The sequence below is a fragment of the Vulpes vulpes genome, chromosome 14 (genome assembly GCF_048418805.1).
Source record: "Vulpes vulpes isolate BD-2025 chromosome 14, VulVul3, whole genome shotgun sequence".
Lineage (NCBI taxonomy): Eukaryota > Metazoa > Chordata > Mammalia > Carnivora > Canidae > Vulpes > Vulpes vulpes.
Genome location: NC_132793.1, coordinates 119,633,769 through 119,646,348, shown reverse-complemented (window position 1 = coordinate 119,646,348; position 12,580 = coordinate 119,633,769). Strand labels below are relative to the sequence as shown.

Genomic DNA, 12,580 nt, shown 5'->3' with positions numbered 1-12,580 from the left:
ACCTAATAAGGGCCTGGTATCCAAAACATACAAAGAACTCTTAGAATTCAACAATAAGAAAATGAACCATCTGATTTACAAATGCGCAAAAGACCTGAACAGATACCTCACCAAAGAAGATATACAGATGGCAAACAAGCATATGTAAAGAGGCTCAAAATCATACATCATTAGAGAACTGCAAATAAAAGTAACAATGAATGTCACATACATCTTTTAAAATGGTTAAAATCCATAACACTAACAACATTAAATGCTGGCAAAGATGTGGAGAAACAAAGTCTCATTCATTGCTGCTGGGAATGCAAAATGGTACAGGGACTATGAAAGAGTTTTGCAGTTTCTTACAAAACTAAACATACTTTTTACCACTCAATCTAGCAAACATGCTCCTTGGTATTTACTCAAAGAAACTGAAAATTTATGTCCACACAAAAACCTGCACATGAATGTTCATAGCAGCTTTATTCACAATTACCAAACCTTAGGAAAACCCAAGATATCTTTCAAATAGGTAAATGGATAAATGAACCATGGCACATCCAGACAACAGAATATTATTCAACACTAAAAAGAAATAAGCTATCAAGCAACAGAAAAAGATGGAGGAATCTTAAATGCATATTTCTAAGTGAAAGAAGCCAATCTAAAAAGACTATATATGTATATATGTATCTCTAAAAAATATGACATTTTGCAAAAAGTAAGACAATGGAGATTGGAAAAAGATCAGTAGTTGTCAGAAATTCAGAAGGATGGGAGGAAGGATGAATAATTAGAACACGGGATTTTTAGGGCACTGAAACTATTCTGTGTGACTCTATAATGGTACATACATATTATTGTATATTTGTCAAAGCCCATATAATGTACAACACAAAGGGTAAACCCTAATGTAGACTATGGGCTTTAGTTAATAATATTGTATCATTATTGGCTCAACAGTTTAACAAATGTACCAAACTAATGCAAGATTTTAATAGGGGGGCAGGCCCGGTGGCGCAGCGGTTTAGCGCCGCCTACAGCCCAGGGTGTGATCCCGGCGACCCGGGATCGAGTCCCACGTCAGGCTCCCTGCATGGAGCCTTCTTCTCCCTCTGCCTGTGTCTCTGCCTCTCTCTCTCTCTCTCTCTCTCTCTCTCTCTCTCTCTCTGTCACTCATGAATAATAAATAAAATCTTTAAAAAAATGTTAATAGGGAAAACTCTTGAGTGGTAGTGGGGATATGTGGGAACTCTCTATACTTTCTGCTCAATTTTTCTGTAACCTAAAATTGACCCCCCAAAATAAAATCTGTTAATTTAAAAAAGCAAACAGGGGTGCTTGTTGGTTAAGCATCTGACTCTTAATTTTGGCTCAGGTCATAATCTTAGGGTCCTGAGATCAAGCCCTGGGTCAGACTCCACACTGGACGTGGAGTAAGTCTGCTTAAGATTCTCTCATTCTCTCTCTCCCTCCCTCCCTCTCTCTCTCTCTCTCTCTCTCTCTGGTCCTCCCTGCCCATCCCTAACCCCAAGCACACACTCTCTCTCTAAAAAAAAAATAGTAATAAAAATTAAAAAGCAAACGGTTTCAATTACAAAAAATAAAATAATAATAAAGTCTAACAATAAGAATAAGAAATAAATCTTTAAAATTCATGATGTGCTTGGAATTCTGCTTGAACAGAAAGCCAACCGAGGTTTTAGTGAGAAGAGCAGCTGTTACTCTGTGGTGTTAAAATAAACTCTGGACAGCTTTATGATAACCTCTCATTTGGCTGCTCCCAAAACAATTGTGTTTACAGTAAACACCAGGATTCTACTACCAGTGAAGCTCTGAAATTATCTTCCTTATCTACTATTACTTTAACTATAAGCTCTGGAAAGCCTCTCTTTCAGACTCAAAAAGCAAGTAATTGAATTAAATGTATTTTTTTTAAATGTTCCTGAAGACTAAATTCTACTTCTCCTTTGTTAAAATAACAGCTCTCTGCCAGTTTCTCCAACACCCAGCAGAATTCATAATTGCATCTCTACTCCCACAGAACTTAGCTTTTACCTCTACTGATACATTCTTCACGTTGTGTGTCAGAATACCGATCTGGCCCAACCCCTACACTGTGAGCCCCTGAAGACAGGGAGGGCCCATCACCTCACCCTAAGACCTCATATCTAGAAGGCATTCCCAGTCAGGACCTTTGTGGATCGAAGTGATGGATTACGTTTTTCAAACTAAGTACCAAACCTGCCAGGAAAGTGAAACTAGAGTTGCTGACTTGAAATGATGCTGCATCTGGGGTCCTGAGTTTTGTGTGGGGTGCACTTCCTGTATCTCTCTGCTCTGATCTACTTCATGCTAACAACTTTAGTCTCAGAAAAGGCTTTCCTTAAGTGGTGGCAAAGAAGGAAACAAGCAGCTCCAGCTTAACAAACCCATGAAAAGGGAAAACCTCTTTGCAACAGGGTCAGTGAAAATCCCAGGTCCTCCATGAGCCAATTCTTGTGACCCCGAGTAGCCAAGCTCATGTCACATGCCCATAACAGAGGCAGTGAGGTCACCGCCTCCGACTATACAGGCTGACAACAAAGGAAGGGTGACTGACTGCCCAAGGAAAATCTGGGTGATTTACTGAAAGGAGGAAGGGCACGCTGGATGGGAGAAGTCAAGCAGACGTTCACTACTTTACAGGTTCTCAAGACTGCTGACTTGCTCCTGCCCAGCGACTATTTATTACCTGTTTATTATGTATACTGCTGAGTTACCCCTGAATATCCAACAGGAATTGTTTGTAGTCCCTCTACCTGTGTACCTGTGTGTACAGAACCCGTTCACAAAGTGAATTAGCCCCGCCTTACTGCACCATGTGAGGCTGTTTTGTTTCATGCTCCTGGTCCATGGTTAGGCTATTTTGCATTTATCCAGGTTCCTATTATTTTCAGGACGCCTCTTTTCTTCTGTGCTATGGAGTATCTTCATGCCAAATGTACACTCTGCCAAAAATGAACATGTTGCTAGCTTTTGTCTGAGGGGAGATAAGAGTAAGTAAAATCTTGCCAGGCAAACCAGGGACGGAAGCGCCCCAACAGAAATGGCAGGTCTCCACCTCCACGATCCCCCCTTCCCAGTGGGCAAGTCTGAAAGCACCAGTGCAAGCCCCTGCTTTCTCAAGGACAGGGTTTCTCCCCAAAAGCCCGCCAAGATCACTGCGGTTGTTATGGGTGGCCTCTGCTGTGGCCTCCTACATACGTTGTGCTGAAGACTTTCTCTCCTCTGAAAGGGGAGTGGAATAGATGAGCAAGAGGATGGGGAGAGGAGACGCAGAAGGAAGACAACAATGGACTGCACACGGCTGTATGTCAGGATCTATCCGCCATCTCTGCAATGCTAGGAATCTCTCAAATAACTGGGGAGGACTATTTGGGGCTGTTTCAGAAACACTTTGTGGAATAAACAAAAGAGCTTTTCCCTAGCGGGCCCACTCCGCTTCATCCAGCCTCTCTGATACTAACCTGATTTTACTTAGTTAGCGTCTGTCTCCGGCTTTCACAGGAGCTTTCTTTTATGGATTTTCCATCCAGCAAATGTTTCTGTTCCACGGCTGGGCAGATCCGACCACAGCATGCTTGGCTACAGACCACAGCAGCTCACCCACAGCAGCTCCGACCTGCAGGGGAAAAGCCAGAGCCATTGGAGGGATTCGTATTCACAAACACACTCTCTCTCTCTCTCTCTCTCTCTCTCTCTCTCTCTCTCTCTCTCTCTCCCAAGAGTCTATGTTCAGCAGGATAACACCAAATGTTTTCCAACTTTTTAAAATCATTAATGAACAGAGACAACAGCCATAAGGTGTCCAAAAGACAAGTTTGGGTTATCCTAAAGGAGGACTGGGGTATTTAATCATTATTGAAAAGCTTCGGCCAAACGATTATACTCTGTTTGTGGAAAATGCAAAAGCCAGATGTTTTAATTAGCCACAGAAAACACAAGCTACAACTAAAATTTCATGAACACAGTGATCTGCCCTGTGGAAAACCACAGGAATGTTCTGGCAAGGCCCAGTCTGAATTCTTGGGACACAGAGGGCTAGAATCATTCCCCTTAGGAACTCGAACAGAAAATTAACTTGCTCAATATGTTTTAAAAGTAAAATGAAACCCAGATTTAATCTCAATCAAATACAAAAACATTTCAGGACTTCAAAGGGCACCACCAAAAGACACATAAGGAGAAGGTCATAAAGAATTCCGATGTGGCTCAGGCTTTAGAATGCATTTCCAATGCATTAACAGAAAAGTTTTATAGGCTAAATAATCCAAAGGAAAAACTAATCATCTTTCATTTCCTAATAGAGAAAAATGATATATGAAACCAATATTCAACAAGTGAATCATAAATATTATCAAATGCATAATATATTTGGGCAAAAGGAATCTCTTAACTATCCTTCTTCATGCCAAACTTGTGGCCTGGCCCACGCCAGCTACCACGCTTCAGCTTGAGGAATCAAGGCATCCAAAAGAATAGTGTTAAAATAGCTTATGCTCACTGATATTACAGCTCACAATTTTGGTACAGAAAACTAAAGTTAGGAAACCTTAGAAAAGCAATAAGTGAACAACTAGGGACTAATAAATTAAGAAGTCTTCATTTCTTAATTAATGTATTAGTTATGACAGCATCTATATATGCTAAGTATCAAAAGCCTGCTCAAGAGGGAAGAGGACAAATGTTATTTTCAGATACTAGGTCTACAATTCTATTTCTGTAAGGCAAAACAGACCCTGTCACAAGTGTGCCAAGCATAATATTACATTAATCTCTACCTTCATTTGAAAGCTCAGTCCTGAAAATCATCTCAAAAGGAACACAGGAAAGTTATAGATGTATGGTATGATCCCAATTTTGTTCTACAAACTGAGTGTGTATAATTTAAAGACACCAAAGTATGAAAAAAGAGCTATTTCTGGGTCATGGAATTAGAAGCTATTTGTCTTTCCTTCTTGGTGTTTTCCAAATTTCTCACAACTAATATGGATTACTTGTAGAACTAGAATATTTTTAAATAAGATTTTTATTAAGCAGTATGGAAATAGAAATCCGCAATTGGATGTCTATCTTATATTACCTTGATCGGTGAGTTTGCTCTTATCTGAACATTAAGAGTTAGTAAATTAAGAAATCCTCATTTATCTGAACTCAATAATTCTTAATTTAGAAGTTCAAAACCCAAGTGTCCTATAACATTTTCAGGGCTGAATAACACTACTTTTCTTAGAAACAAGAAATTTGTGTTAGTTTTCTGCAAACTTGCCATGAAGAGACAAGAAGACCATAGTTATTTCCCTCCTTTAATTAATGCATCCAAACCTATCACTGGCCATGCCATATAAATTTTGCTTAGTTTAAATGAGCACCTACTGTGCATTCCTTATGGTCTCACAGGAGCTCAGCCCTCGTGAACACTTGACACACTCCATTTTTGATACTCTTAGCATCCCAGAAAACACAAAACACGGTGGTGGAATCTTAACACTGGGTGACTTGGCAATCATTCACCCCAAGAACCCCAAAACTCCCTCAGGTTACAAATGAAGACATCGATGCCCAGAGACTTCAAATGTCCTTCCTGAGGCCACATGGCAGGGATGAGATCAGGGATAAAAGTCCAGATCACCTGCCTCCACTCCGACCCAGCACTCTTTCTACCACTACGATATCTTAGCACGCACTCTTCAGAATACAAGTTTGTATCACACACACAAACACATACACACACGTTAAATTCGTACCAGCAAAGCCAGAAGAACAAGACAGACATTTGTTCCACCAAAAATGAAATGCATGCAGGAAAAAAAACCTCAAAGACTCAACTGCAGGCTAAAAAAGATGTGGTGGCTGTGCACAGAACATGTTCAATCAGAGAAACAATGGTCGCAGTGTGCTCGGGCAGCAGGTGTCCTGACCAGAAACTGCCTATCACACCGAAAGCTTTCTGGTCCTAGTATTTGCCCTGTCGACAACAGCACATACCCACTGCTCAAAGCAGGACAAAAGGTTGTCAACAAGATAATACTATACTCACCCTGAACCACCCATAAGAAGTAAGAAGGATGCAGGCTCACCCCACTAGTTCAAAACCAGTGATTTAGGGCATCAGGTCCCAGCCTCCTCCTAACAAAATGACCCAAAACTTAGGGGAGAGACATCAGTGGTTTCAAAAATTAAGTAAACAGCAATCGCTGAGAAATCACATAAAATGAAATAATCCTAATACTTCCTAGCTTATATCTGATACAAACCACAGAGAACAAGCAAGGTTCTTCTCTTTTCTTCCAAGTTATTTAATTTGAAATACTGCTCACCTCCACTTCTTTCTTAGAATCCACCTACAGCATCCTCGCCACACCAATCAGAAACCTAAGATTCGCACAAAATGTGAATAGTCTGAAAAGCAAGGGGAGAGAAGAGGACAGATGGCAATGACAAACTCAGAAACGCTCCCTGAAAAGCCTTTATTGAGCGCACTGCTCGTCAGCCTGTCCTACTGTGCAGCAGGACTACAAAGGCATGGGCTGTGAAGCTGCTAATAAAAAAAGCCGCATCGAGGGATGATGTGATCTCGCTTTGTAAGAGCCAGAACAAACACAATAGCTTGTCCCGCCTCATTTGAGAAGCCAGGCACCCAGGGAAAAAAGAAAATGCATTTTTTTCCCACCCAAAACCGCTCCTCAAGTCCCTACCATATATTTCCACGGCTGGATCCGGGAGGAAACACAATACTGGCAGTTTATTTATTCCCCTCGATGCCTCTGTTCTAATACTAAAGGTCAATGTCCACAGCAGGCAAAGGGAATTAGATTCTTGTTGCCATTTCACAATGAAATCAAAGCTTTGTGGTATTGTTCAAGTAACTCTGTAAAGTTATTTGTAAGGTAATGAGGCGAAGTTCAAATTTAGTGGTCTGGGAGAGCCAACTCTGACCCACTAATCAAATTGGATAAAATCTTGCTGGAGCCAACAAATTATCTTTCTCAACAGAGACAAAACACAAAATTAGAATTAGATCAGATTCATAGATTTCCAAATCCTTTCTTGGAACCTCGGCTGTGTGTTGTTTGGTCTTTAGCTTCAGTGAATGCCTTTGGCAAAATGTGAAACCAGATGTTTGCCACCATTTGAGAATCTTAAATGTTTGGCCAGCATTTTATTTTTTCTATTCTAATATCACAGGGGAGAGTTCTCCTTCTTGAGTCCGAGTCCAGCAATACTAGCCAAGCCAATTCAACACTTCAGAAATTTCTATCTCAAAATGACTGGGAGGACCAGGCAATATATTGGAGAACATTCCTCTCAGCACTTTGGAAATTTGATTTTAAGGATTTATTTATTGATTTGAGGGGGAGGTGGGGAGCAGAAGGAGAGGGACAAGCAGACTCTGCTGAGCTCTGAGCCCGATGCAGGACTGGATCCCATGACTGAAATCACCACCTGAGCTGAAACCAAGAGTCGGATGCTTACCTGACTAAGCCAGCACCCAGGCACCCTTGGAAGTTTGATTTTAAAAACTTAGATTCACAGTATTAATAAATTTATATCTTAAAATGTTTGGGAGAAAAGAATATAGCATTAAAATTGTTTTGTTTTGTTTCGTTTTTCAAAAAGAATGCACCCATCACAGGCAATTTAAAAGAATCTATTATGAATAACCCAAACTGGCACCCAACAAAGATTATACCTGATGGGGAAGACATTAGGCAATTTGGAAGAGGTTTCATATGGTAACTTCCTCTGTTATGCTCTCAAGAGGGTTTCAACTGGGGGAATTTGTGCTTATTAATGTTTTAAAGGCTGTCCTGGAAAGAAAAGGGGGTGAAAAAATGGGCAGATTTATAGCCTGTAGTCCTAGCTCTGCTACTTAGGACCTAAAGGCTTTCTGGGATAACTAATTAATTCTCTTTAACCTTTGTTCCACCATTTGGACTGAGATGATATGATCAGCCACCTTCATGAGAGTGCCAACTGATAAAACCAAATATGAAAGCGTCAGAGAAATTTTAACACTGTGTCCACCCAACAAATATTCACTAAGAAACTGCAATGCTGCCGGATAAGGTACTAAGGACACAACCATGGACAAGACACCTAGTCCCTTCCTGTGAAGATTCAGGTTAAGGAATGCAGTGTGATTTATATGAGGCCCAGGGAACACTGGGAGCATGTGGGTATAGCCTCTAATCCGAATATCAGACAAATCTTGGGTATTATTACCTTTATGAGTTCTTTTGTTGTTGTTGTTATGTTTGTTTATTTATTTATTTATGAGAAAAAGAGAGAGCAGAGGGAGGAGCAGAGAAGAAGGGAAGGACAAGCAAACTCTGCACTGAGCTTGGAACTCAAATGCAGGCTTGATCTCAGGAACCTGAGATCATGAGCTGAGCCAAAATCAAGAGTTGGACACTCAACTTACTTGACCCCATCTTTACCGAGTTCTTGAGGAAGTTCCACAGCAAAAAGTGGTCGATGTGGACGTTAGTTTGGGTGGTCTGATTGTTCTTCATTTATGTATTTTTCTTGAGCACTCACTATGTGCCAGGCACTATCTAAGTGCTGGGGATTTAGCACTGACCATAATTTCCACCCTGATAAAGCTGACATTTCAGGCATTCCTCATTCACATGAAATGTAAAATATATTAACTAAATAGGGTAAGCAGCAAGACTGGTTGCAGTACAGTGATTCTTTTAACCAAAATACCTACACACTAAAATTAAAAGGAATATTCTAATTCATCTAGATACAATAAACACTTCCCTTATTTTAATCTCCAGACCACATTTTACAATGTAACAAATAACTACCAGTATATGAACTCTAAGGTTTGAGGGACTACAATTTGTGTGTGTTAGCATGCAGTAGGGCACTCTCCCCACACTGTCCCGGGCCTCCCCGCCCCCAGCCAGGAAAAAGAACACATGCTGGAACCCATCCAATAACAACCCTGGTTTTAACAAGGGGAATATCAGTTATTTTAGAAGCATTTCCTGGAGCAGTCATTTTTTAAAGAATAAAAAAAGTTGAATTATTTATTTTAGAAACTAAACTGAAGTTCAATTTTAACATGCCAAATGTCTGCCTTAGCAAAGTTTCTTTTTTAAATCTGTTTCACTACAAAAATAAATAAAAAGGGCCTGAGAACTAGGCTGTCCAGGACACTATCAACCCAACTGTCTGAAAATTCAGTATGGGATAGAGGAGAAGAGAATGAGGAAAGAGGGAAAAAGAGAAAAGAAGGTAGGAAGTAAAGATCCACATAATGACCAATAACCTGAGAGCTCACACACTCAACACGAAGAGTCAGTGTTCAAAATATGGCATAGCAAGGAAGAAAGTAAATATCCAAATAAAAATGACCAAATGGATACCCAACTCCAGAGGAAGGCTTCCTAAACCTGAAGTCTGTACAAAAAATACAAAGTCCAAAGCCCAAGGACTCTGACATACATACCAGGGCTGGGGTGGTATCCAGGAAATCTTAATTTTTTTTTTTTAACTATCCCTGCATGATGCTTGATCCACAGCCATGACTGGGAATCACTGGTTTTACTCTATTTCCTTATAGAAAAAAGTATTGGAATACTTATTTTTGTAAGACTTTATTTATTTGAGAGAGATAGAGCATGTGCACATGTACGCGTAGTGGGGACGGGCAGAGGGAGAGAATCTCCAGCAGACTCCATGCTGAGCACAGAGCCCAACCCCGGGGCTCAATCCCAGGACCCAGAGATCAGGAGCTGAGCTGAAACCAAAAGTCAGACGCTGAACCCAGTGTGCCACCCAGGCGCCCCAGAATACCTTTATCATCATAACGGGTAACTGTTTTTGCTAAGGGCTTTCCATTACTCTTTACATCCATCCTGAAGGAGGAACTCTTACTCTGCCTATTTTTAAATAGTGAAACTTGAGGCGTAATGGGGTCAAGTAACAGGTCTGATGTTACTACCTAGCTTTTAAATCAAAGACCTGGGATTTTCCACCCAAGTCTGCCCTATATTTTCCTAGCATCTGGTGAATGTCAGCAAGCTGTCTCTTTCTGCTCTGTCGGGTAAGGATGTCCTATGACTACCTAATCTATAATATGACATAGGCATTACAGTTTTTCCTACAGAGCTTAAAACCCAAAATTCAGTACTAAACTCTGTGCTGAAAAGAATGTTCTGAAAATCATGCATAAAGTATGGTCTATTTAGAGCACTGGGAGCTATCTGGCCAGGTCTGCAGAGCTATTTTAATTATCTTCCAACTGAAGATTAGTAAAAGGTGTGCTTCTGATCTTAGGGAATGTAGGCTCCTTCCTCAACATGAGACTTTACCTAGAATGAACGAAGCTGGACACAGTGAAGTCCAGCTCATTAGGAATTACTTTACTGCCAAGGGCTTCACACCTTTTCACAGCTTCAGGCTTCTCTTTGTGTTACACCATCTGCCCAGACTCCCCTGCCCAACCGCTCAGATGTGCCAAGTATTCATCCTCAAGCCCAGCCCAGATACTACCTCTTTCTTAAAGTCTTCTCAGATGCCCTGGCAGAAATAATGGCTGCCGTCTTTGTGGTTGCCAATGCTCCCCCTACTACACAGAGCAGGCTGACGCTTCAGGAATACATAGGCCTTACCTGGTCAGGGTCTAGGCAACATCTTACCTCTGCACCCTTTAGTCCCAGGTGGTCCAGAGCCTGCCCTGGTTCTTCCCCCACCTCTCTCAAGGCTCCTTCTTAGGCTCCTCCTTACACTCCTCCCTGAATACCAACATGTTCATAAAGCCTTCATCCTGACTCTCGTCATGCTTCACCCAAATCTTTGGGTGACTTCAACCACATTGCCAGCCCAGCTACAGGGTATTATGATGATTCCCGTATACCCATTCAGTACATCACCCATTCATTCATCAAAAATTCATCAAGACATATGCTATGCCAAGTACACACCACACTTTGTCTCCAGGCCAGACTTCTCCCTTGACTACTCTATGTCCAACCTACTTGGATCACCACTCCTGGATGCCCACACCATTACTACTCTAACCCCAAATGGCAACCATCCTAAGAGGCCCATGTCTTCACATGTTCACACAGATAATACTGAGAAGTGTCTTTTAAAAACGGCACTTTAAAAAATTTTGGCAGTAGGGGTGTCTGGTGGAGCATGTAACTCTTGATCTCAGGGTTATAAGTCTGAGCCTCACCTTGGGTGTAGATATTACTTAAAATCTTTAAAAAAAAATTTTGGCAATGTTTTTCCTAAAATTTTTTACATGTAGCATAATGGTGGCTCTTACATACAATGGCATCTTAAAATGAACTGCAGAGATTATCTTAATTTATTTCCCTTCCATTGTTGTACAACAGTGCTGTTCACCAGAACTTTCAATGATGGAATTGTTCTGTATCTGCGTGATTCAATACAGTAACAGCCACGAGCCACATGTGCCCTGAATTGTGGTTAGTATAGGAAAATTTTTCATTTTTCATTTTTAAATTTAAAAAACTTTTTTAAAACTTTTAATTTTATTTAATTTTGATGATTTTTATTAATTACTTTATCACTCTTTTTTGCATCTCAGTCCTTCCTCCTAGAACTTTCTTCTTTCTGAAGTATATCCTTTAAGAAGTTTCTTAGTAAAGGTCTTCTGTGGCAAGTTTTAGATTTTTGAAAAGCATATTTTGCCTTTTTCTTGAATGACAGTTTTGCTGGGATACAACCAACAGTATTTTCTTTTAGTATTTTGAAGATATTTTCCAGCCTCCATTATTGCTGTTAAAAAGTCAGCTCTTTACTTCCTTGATGAACAATCAGGCTTTTCTTTCTGGGTGTTTTTAAGATCATCTTTTTTATTTTGTTGTATTGAAGTTTTCCCATGTGGAGACATGGATTTCTTTTTATTTATCCTTATTAGTTTGTTGTGCTTCCCTTATCTGTCCATAAATTACTTGAATTTAAGGAACACTGATCATTTATGGACTTCAGAAACTCTCTCTGAAACTATACACCAGATCTTCAAATATAACTCCCCTCCATTTGTTCTATTTTCTAGGGGCTCTGAACAGATCTCCATATAGCCTTTATACCCTTCACTACGCTTTCATGTTTTCTTCTCATTTCTATGTCACATTCTGGTTAATTCCTTCAAACTTTTTTTCTAGTTCATTGTTCCTTCAGCTGTTTCTAATTATTGAGTTATTATTTCAACAGTTAAAATTTTTTCCTTAGGTATTGCTTTCGTTCGTATCTTTCCAAATCTGCCTGGTCAATTCTCTTTTCAGCAATAACAAAAACACCTAGATCTATGCTGCCCTTGTACACACTCTTTTCCTTTCCCCCATTTTACTGAGATATAATTGACATACAACACTGTATTCATTTAAGGTGTTTAAGGTACAACATAATTTGATATTTGTATATATTGCAAAATGGTTACTACAATAAGTTTAATTAACATCAATTGTGTCACATAGTTACCAATTTTTTTCTTATGAGAACTTTTTTTTTTAAAGATTTTATTTATCTCAAAAAAAATAAAATAAAAAAATAAAAGATTTTATTT

General features: G+C 39.9%; 1 protein-coding gene across 33 annotated transcripts in view; it reads right to left on the bottom strand.

Annotated features, from left to right (window-relative positions):
• Positions 1–12,580, bottom strand: part of APBB2 (amyloid beta precursor protein binding family B member 2) — a 371,757-nt gene that overhangs the window by 299,171 nt on the left and 60,006 nt on the right. For 23 of the 33 annotated variants that reach the window (XM_072737825.1, XM_072737817.1, XM_072737831.1 and 20 more), the window contains exon 2: positions 3,492–3,646. The gene's annotated coding sequence lies outside the window, so the exon portion shown is untranslated. Of the gene's footprint in view, positions 1–3,491; positions 3,647–6,344; positions 6,552–12,580 lie in introns of those variants that run through there. The other 10 variants (XM_072737820.1, XM_072737834.1, XM_072737843.1 and 7 more) reach the window with 1 other exon arrangement.